The following is a 9,329-nucleotide window of genomic DNA, read 5'->3' as shown; positions in this document are numbered from 1 at the left end:
GCCAATGACTGGAACGAATTGCAAAAATCACTGAAGCTGGAGTCATATCTCCCTCTCTAACTTTAACGTCTTGGTGACGGGGCAGTATTCGGAAATTCAGATGAATAACGTGCCCAAATGAAACTGCCTGCTACTCGGGCCCAGAAGGTAGGATATGCATATTATTAGTATATTTGGATAGAAAAGACTCTGAAGTTTCTAAAACTGTTTGAATGATGTCTGTGAGTATAACAGAACTCATATGGCAGGCAAAAACCGGAGAAAAAATCCAACCAGGAAGTGGTTTGTAGTTTTTCAACTGATTGCCTTTCCAAACTACAGTGTCTGTGGGGTCATTTTGCACTTCCTAAGGCTTCCACTAAATGTCAGTCTTTAGAACCTTGTTTCATGCTTCTACTGTTACTGGGAAGAGAATAAGAGCTGTCTCAAGCCTGAGACCAACGAGTTGTTTACTGCGCAGGCACGCCGTTCCTTCTGTTTCCTCTGTAGCTAGCGTCCCACATGTCCCAGAGAGGTTAAGCATCAGCTGTCAGAGCAGCTTACTGATCACTGTACCTGTACACAGCCAATCTGTAAATAGCACACCCAACTACCTCATCCCCATATTGTTATTTATTTTTGCTCCTTTGCACCCCAGTACCGTTACGTGCACACTCATCTTCTGCACATCTATCACCCCAGTGTTTAATTTGCTATATTGTAATTATTTCGCCACTATGGCCTATTTATTGCCTTACCCCCCTTATCCTACCTCATTTGCACACACTGTATATATACTTTCTCTATTGTATTATTGACTGCATGTTTGTTTACTCCATGTGTAACTCTTGTTGTTGTTTGTGTCGCACTGCTTTGCTTTATCTTGGCCAGGTTGCAGTTGTAAATGAGAACTTGTTCTCAACTAGCCTACCTGGTTAAATAAAGGTGAAATTAAAAAAACATTAAAAAAGAAAATCTGCACATTATCACTAGTGTTAATGCTAAATTGTAATTATTTTGCCTCTATGGTCTATTTATTGCCTTACCTCTCTACTCTTCTACATTTGCACACACTGTACATAGATTTTTCTATTGTGTTATTGACTGTACATTTGTTTATGTGTAACTCTGTGTTTGTGTCGCACTGCTTTGCTTTATCTTGGCCCGGTCGCAGTTGTAAATGAGAACTTGTTCTCAACTGGCCTACCTGGTTAAATAAAGGACTTGTTCTCAACTGGCCTACCTGGTTAAATAAAGGACTTGTTCTCAACTGGCCTACCTGGTTAAATAAAGGACTTGTTCTCCACTGGCCTACCTGGTTAAATAAAGGACTTGTTCTCCACTGGCCTACCTGGTTAAATAAAGGACTTGTTCTCAACTGGCCTACCTGGTTAAATAAAGGACTTGTTCTCAACTGGCCAACCTGGTTAAATAAAGGACTTGTTCTCAACTGGCCTACCTGGTTAAATAAAGGACTTGTTCTCAACTGGCCAACCTGGTTAAATAAAGGACTTGTTCTCAACTGGCCTACCTGGTTAAATAAAGGACTTGTTCTCAACTAGCCTACCTGGTTAAATAAAGGACTTGTTCTCAACTGGCCTACCTGGTTAAATAAAGGACTTGTTCTCAACTAGCCTACCTGGTTAAATAAAGGACTTGTTCTCAACTGGCCAACCTGGTTAAATAAAGGACTTGTTCTCAACTGGCCTACCTGGTTAAATAAAGGACTTGTTCTCAACTGGCCTACCTGGTTAAATAAAGGACTTGTTCTCAACTGGCCTACCTGGTTAAATAAAGGACTTGTTCTCCACTGGCCTACCTGGTTAAATAAAGGACTTGTTCTCCACTGGCCTACCTGGTTAAATAAAGGACTTGTTCTCAACTGGTCTACCTGGTTAAATAAAGGACTTGTTCTCAACTGGCCAACCTGGTTAAATAAAGGACTTGTTCTCAACTGGCCTACCTGGTTAAATAAAGGACTTGTTCTCAACTGGCCAACCTGGTTAAATAAAGGACTTGTTCTCAACTGGCCTACCTGGTTAAATAAAGGACTTGTTCTCAACTGGCCTACCTGGTTAAATAAAGGACTTGTTCTCAACTGGCCTACCTGGTTAAATAAAGGACTTGTTCTCAACTGGCCAACCTGGTTAAATAAAGGACTTGTTCTCAACTGGCCTACCTGGTTAAATAAAGGACTTGTTCTCAACTGGCCTACCTGGTTAAATAAAGGACTTGTTCTCAACTGGCCTACCTGGTTAAATAAAGGACTTGTTCTCAACTGGCCTACCTGGTTAAATAAAGGACTTGTTCTCAACTGGCCTACCTGGTTAAATAAAGGACTTGTTCTCAACTGGCCTACCTGGTTAAATAAAGGACTTGTTCTCAACTGGCCAACCTGGTTAAATAAAGGACTTGTTCTCAACTGGCCTACCTGGTTAAATAAAGGACTTGTTCTCAACTGGCCTACCTGGTTAAATAAAGGACTTGTTCTCAACTGGCCTACCTGGTTAAATAAAGGACTTGTTCTCAACTGGCCTACCTGGTTAAATAAAGGACTTGTTCTCAACTGGCCTACCTGGTTAAATAAAGGACTTGTTCTCAACTGGCCTACCTGGTTAAATAAAGGACTTGTTCTCAACTGGCCTACCTGGTTAAATAAAGGACTTGTTCTCAACTGGCCTACCTGGTTAAATAAAGGACTTGTTCTCAACTGGCCTACCTGGTTAAATAAAGGACTTGTTCTCAACTAGCCTACCTGGTTAAATAAAGGACTTGTTCTCAACTAGCCTACCTGGTTAAATAAAGGACTTGTTCTCAACTGGCCTACCTGGTTAAATAAAGGTGAAATAAAAAAATAAAGAAGTACTGAGTAAAGGGTCTGAATACTTATGTAAATGTGATATTTAAGTGTTTTATTTGTATAAATTTGCCAAAATGTCAACCCGTTTCTGCTTTTTCATTATGGGGTATTGTGTGTAGATTGTGGAGGGGGGGAATCTATTTAATCCATTTTAGATTAAGGCTGTAAAGTAACAAAGTGGGAAAAGTGAAGGGGTCTGAATACTTTCTGAATGCACTGTATATAGGGATGCCTTTTCTTTTCCATCCTAACAGCCATAAATACTCTTATATCGACAAAACATATGAGGACATGTCACGTTCCGGTTCTTACTCCTACCAAGGCAACCAGTCAGCAGGCACGAACACAACAATTGTGGATGCAAACTGTTGAAGGCCCAAAAAAGTCACACTTTTTATTTGTTGCACTGAAACATTTTTGCTAAAAAAATCCTTGCTAGAGGGAAATGCAGGTTAAGTAATTAAACAAATATGATCTACATGATCAGTCTCTGTGTGTAAAATAAAACGTGGTTCATGTGAACCTAACTCACAGCTAAAACATGTAAAGAAAGCAATCCAATGTTATTTGTTGACCAGACTTTACTGCAAATGACACTCAAGTCTTGAGAAAAAAACAATACACTAATATTGCAGTTAGCCATGACAGCCTTTATAATAGAACGCTTGTGACCACACACATCTTAAAGTAGAAATAGAATGAAACAAACAGGAATTCTATTGTTTCTCTATTATAGTGGCCACTATATACATCGATCAAGTGCACAAGGCTACATGTGTGCAAAAATAACATTCCCTGAAAAACAATATATTTGGGCTGCTACACTATTACATTGTACACTTTCTGCCTGTGGACATCTGTTCTACAATGTGCCAGCAAAAGTGAGAAAGAGGGAAAGTGAGTGGTGTTCATTCACCTCTATAATGGCATCCAGTTTAAGCCAGGCCCAGCTGCACTTGATCCCTGAATGCACTAGCAACGCCTCATTTTCACCTTGTTCTCTCATTCTGAAAATTAACCACATACTGTAGAGTGTAAAACATCAGTTCACAGATAGCGGTTAGTTCGTTAACTAGTTAACATTTCACACAGATTGCCAGGGTCCAGTAAGCAACTTAGGCGTTAACTTGAGGAACGGCAAGGAGTCGTATACCAGTTAATACTATAGCGAATTGGTTACTAATGTTAGCTCATCTGACTTTGTAACGTTCGCTGTCTGCCTTTATTAACAAGCTAATTTTCACACCATAAACTCAATTATTTTATCAGATAAATTGGCTAATGTTGCTCAACATTTATCTGATTAGCTAACGGAGAATTCAATCCAGCTAGCAAGATACTTAACAATGCTAATAACGTTACTTGTTCCACCACACTTTCTCCCTCACCTCAAACTTCCCAAATGCGGGTAGTTTTTAGGTTACAACTCATGAAGTACGCTTCATCACCTTCTCACCCCTCTCTCGGTGGTCAGGCTTCACACCTAACGTTACCTCGCGCTGCTCTAACCGGACAGCTGATACACTGGTTGTCTCTTCTTTCTTCAGTCGTGCTGCGCTGCATTCTGTTATGTAACATTATTGCTCCAAACTCGAGTCACTCGTTCGCTTACAGCCAGTAGTCATCCAACCATATTTTGGATTCAAAACGGCGAATTTCGCCGAAAGGTGACTAGTTTGCATCCCTGAACAATAGTGGAGTTTATGAAAATGAGTTATTCTGGGATTACAGACAACATAACACGGACTGTAGTGTAAATTGACTTCAATGATTTATTTCGCACTCCATTCATTCCAACAGTATGAAAATATCAAATGTCGAGCAACAGTAATTGAGAAGCTAAGGTGCAACACTGTCAACTAACCACATGATGTCAGTCAAGTACCCGTGAATGGAACAATGTCAATAGGAATCAATGAAACCATGACATTGGAACATGAATTCAATAATTATGAAACTAATTTAGGCAAACTTCACAAATTAAACAGGATATATTTTCTTACTCTGTTAGACACACTGACTCTTTCATTGAATCTCCATTTGATCATCATTGTCAGTTGTCTGGACTTAGAGATGGGTATCAGTCATGCTGAGACCAGACTGCTTTTTGTTGTTGAGTGTGTGTGAGAGAGAACAGCCGAGAGATGGGGACTCTGAGGCCGTCTTTACACAGGCAGCCCAATTCTGATCTTTTTTTTTCTTCCACTATTGACCCATCAGATCAGCTCTTTTGCCAATAGTTGGGCAGAATAACAGAATTGGGCTGCCTATGTAAACACAGACTGAGAACCTCGCTTCTGCTGCTGAGTCTGACTGAAGACCAGTGAAATGTCATCGAGAACATGTTTACTGTTTAGCCTCTGGCTGGCCCTGTCATCACCACTGTCAGGGAACCAAGCATTGCTGCAAAACTAACCTCTATTTAGTCTCTGGTAGCTTTGTGTTTAAGCTATTTGAAATACCCGTATTTACACAGGCAGCCCAATTCTGATCTTTGTTCCACTAATTGGTATTTTGACCAATCACATCGGAGCTGATCTGTGTCAAAAAAACAATTAGTTAAAAAAATATCAGAATTGGGCTGCCTGTGTAAATGCAGCCCATGTTTTGTCTCACACACACACAGGCTAGAACACAAAACATCAATCCAACATACACCCTCGTCATTGATCACTGCACCTGTACATAGCCTGTACATAGCCCATCTATAAATAGCCCAAACAATTACCTCTTCCCCTACTGTATTTATTTATTTATTTTGCTTCTTTGCACCCCAGTATTTATACTTTGCACACTCATCTACTGTCAAATCTACCATTCCAGTGTTTTAATTGCTATATTATATTTACTTCATGTGTAACTCTGTGTTGTTATATGTGTCGAACTGCTTTGCTTTATCTTGGCCAGGTCGCTATTGTAAATGAGAACTTGTTCTCAACTTGCCTACCTGGTGAAATAAAAATTGGCTGCATTCACACAGGCAGCCCAATTTTGATATTTTTCCACTCATTGGTCTTTTGACCAATCACGTCAGATCTTTTCACATCTGATCTTTTTCAGCACTGATCTGATTAGTCAAAAGACCAATTACTGAAAAGAATATCAGAATTGGGCTATCCGTCTAAACGCAGCCATATACAGTGCATTCGGAAAGTATTCATACGCCTTGACTTTTTCCACATTGTTACATTACAGCCTTATTCTAAAATGCATCTACACATAATACCCCATAACGAGAAATCAATTTATTTACATTTTTTATGTTTGCCAATTTATTAATAATAAAAAACAGATCTCTTATGTAAATAAGTATTCAGACCCTTTGCTATGAGACTCAAAATTGACCTCAGGTTCACCCTATTTCCATTGATCATCCTTGAGATGTTTCTAAAACTTGTTTGGAGTCCAACTGTGGTAAATTCAATTGATTGGACATGATTTGGAAAGACACACAGTTGTCTATATAAGGTCCCACAGTAGACAGTGCATGTCAGAGCAAAAACCAAGCCATGAGGTTGAAGGAATTGTCCATAGAACTCCAACACAGGATTGGGTCGAGGCACAAATCTGGGTAAGGGTACCAAAAGCTTTCTGCAGCATTGAAGACCCCGAGAACAGGGTGGCCTCCGTCATTATTAAATGGAAGAAGTTTGGAATCATCAAAACTCTTCCTAGAGCTGACCGCCCGGCCAAACGCCGCAATCGGGGGAGAAGGGCATTGATCAGGGAGGTGACCAGGAACCTGATGGTCACTCTGACAGAGCTTCAGAGTTCCTCTGTGGAGATGGGAGAACCTTCAAAAAGGACAACCATCTCTGCAGCACTCCACCAATCAGGCCTTTATGGTAGAGTGGCCAGACGGAGGCCACTCCTCAGTAAAAGGCACATGACAGCCCGCTTGGAGTTTGCCAAAAGGCACCTAAAGGACTCTTGGACCATGACAAACAAGATTCACGGGTCTGATGAAACCAAGATTGAACTCTTTGGCTTGAATGCCAAGCTTCACATCTGGAGTAAACCTGGCACCATCCCTACGGTGAAGCATGATGATGGCAGCATCATGCTGTGGGGATATTTTTCAGCAGCAGGGACTGGGAGACTAGTCAGTATTGAGGGCAAGATGAACGGAGCAAAGTACAGAGCGATCAGACGGGCAAAGGTTCACCTTCCAACAGGACAATGACCCTAAGCACACAGCCAATGCAGGAGTGGCTTCAGGACAAGTCTCTGAGTGGCCCAACCAGAGCTCAGATTTGAACCCGATCGAACATCTCTGGAGAGACCTGAAAATAGCTGTGCAGAGATTGTCCCCATCCAACCTGACAGAGCTTGAGAGGATCTGCAGAGAATGGGAGAAACTCCCCAAATACAGATGTGTCAAGCTTGTAACATCATACCCAAGAAGACTTCAGGATATAATCGCTGCCAAAGGTGCTTCAACAAAGTACTGAGTAAAGGGTCTGAATAGTCATGGAAATGTAATATTTCAAAACCAAAAAAATCAAAAACAAAAAATGTTTTTGCTTTGTCATTATGGGGTATTGTGTGTAGATTGTTTTTTTTTCTTGAATCTAATAATTTCTAGAATAAGGCTAACGTAACAATGTGGAAAAAGTCAAGGGGTCTAAATACTTTCCGAATGCACTGTATACTTTAGGAGTTTGTGTGTATAATTATGTACCAGTGTCATATTGGTGTGTGTATATACATATATTTTCACTGATTGAACATTGCTCATTCGTGGTGTGCATATAGCACCCTATTCACTAAGTGTACAAAACATTAGGAACACCTACTATTTCCATGACAGACTGACCAGGTGAATGTTTTGATCCCTTATTAATGTCACTTGTTAAATTCACTTCAATCAGTGTAGATGAAGGGGAGGCAACAGGTTAAATGATTTTCAAGTCTGAAGACAATTGAGACATGGATTGTGTGTGTGCCGTTCAGAGAGTGAATGGGCAAGACAAAAGATTTAAGTGCCTTTGAACGGGGAATGGTAGTAGGTGCCAGGTGCACCAGTTTGAGTGTGTCAAGAACTGCAACACTGCAGTTCAACAGTTTCCTGTGTGTATCAAGAATTTGATAGACAATTTTTTTATTTTCAGTGGTATTGTTAACAAACGTCCCCATAAAGAAAATTAGAATTAAAAACAGGTTCAGCCCCTAGTTCGACCGTGATCTTACAGAGTAATTGCAATAATTGCATTTGGTGAAAGGCTTGGCACATGTATACTCAGGCCGACTGGCTCTCGTTCAGGCAAATGAGAAATAAGTGCACTCAGGCTATCCGGAAGGCCAAAGTTGGTTACTTTAAGGAGCAGTTCTCTCTCTGTGGGTCTAACCCCAAGAAGTTCTGGAAAACGGTTAAAGACCTGGAGAATAAACCCTCCTCACAGCTGCCCATGTCCCTTAATATTGATGTGGTGGTTACTGACAATAAGCACATGGCTGAGCTCTTTAATCACCACTTCATTAAGTCAGGATTCCTTTTTGACTCAGCCATGCCTCCTTGCCCGTCCAACATTTCCTCATCTCCCACCCTTTCTTACGCGACTATCCCCGATGCTTCTCCCTCTTTTTCTCCTGCCCCGCTACAAAGTTTCACCCTGCAATCAATCACTGAGTCCGAGGTGCTAAAGGAGCTCCTTAAACTTGACCCCAAAAAACCATCTGGTTTAGACCCTTCTTTAAGGTTGCTGCCCCTATCATCGCCAAGCCTATCTCCAACCTTTTAAACCTCTCTCCTTTCTGGGGAGGTTCCCATTGCCTGGAAGGCAGCCATGGTTCATCCTTTAAATAAAGGGGGAGATTAAGTTGATCCTAACTGTTATAAGCCTATTTCTATTTTGCCCTGTTAATCAAGTGTTGGAAAAACTTGTCAATAATCAACTGATTGGCTTCCTTGATGTCTATAGTATTCTCTCGGGTATGCAATCTGGTTTCTGCTCAGGTTATGGACGTGTCATTGCAACCTTAAAGATCCTCAATGATGCCACAATTGCCCTTGATTCTAAGCAATGTTGTGCTGCTATTTTTATTGACTTGGCCAAAGCTTTTGATACGGTAGACCATTCCATTCTTGTGGGCCGGCTAAGGAGTATTGGTGTCTCTGGCCTGGTTTGCCAACTACCTCTCTCAAACAGTGCAGCGTATAAAGTCAGAAAATCTGCTGTCTCCGCCACTGGCTGTCACAAAGGGAGTACCCCAAGGCTCGATCCTAGGCCCCACGCTCTTCTCAATTTACATCAACAACATAGCTCAGAAAGTAGGAAGCTCTCTTATCCATTTATAATACAGTCTTATACTCAGCTGGCCCCTCCCTGGATTTTGTGTTAAATGCTCTACAACAAAGCTTTCTTAATGTCCAACAAGCTTTCACTAACCTTAACCTTGTCCTGAACACCTCCAAAACAAAGGTCATGTGGTTTGGTAAGAAGAATGCCCCTCTCCAATGCTCCTTATAGGACACATCACTGCACTCTAT

The sequence above is a fragment of the Salmo trutta genome, chromosome 31, assembly GCF_901001165.1.
Source record: "Salmo trutta chromosome 31, fSalTru1.1, whole genome shotgun sequence".
Taxonomy (NCBI): domain Eukaryota; kingdom Metazoa; phylum Chordata; class Actinopteri; order Salmoniformes; family Salmonidae; genus Salmo; species Salmo trutta.
This window is presented reverse-complemented; position numbering follows the sequence as displayed.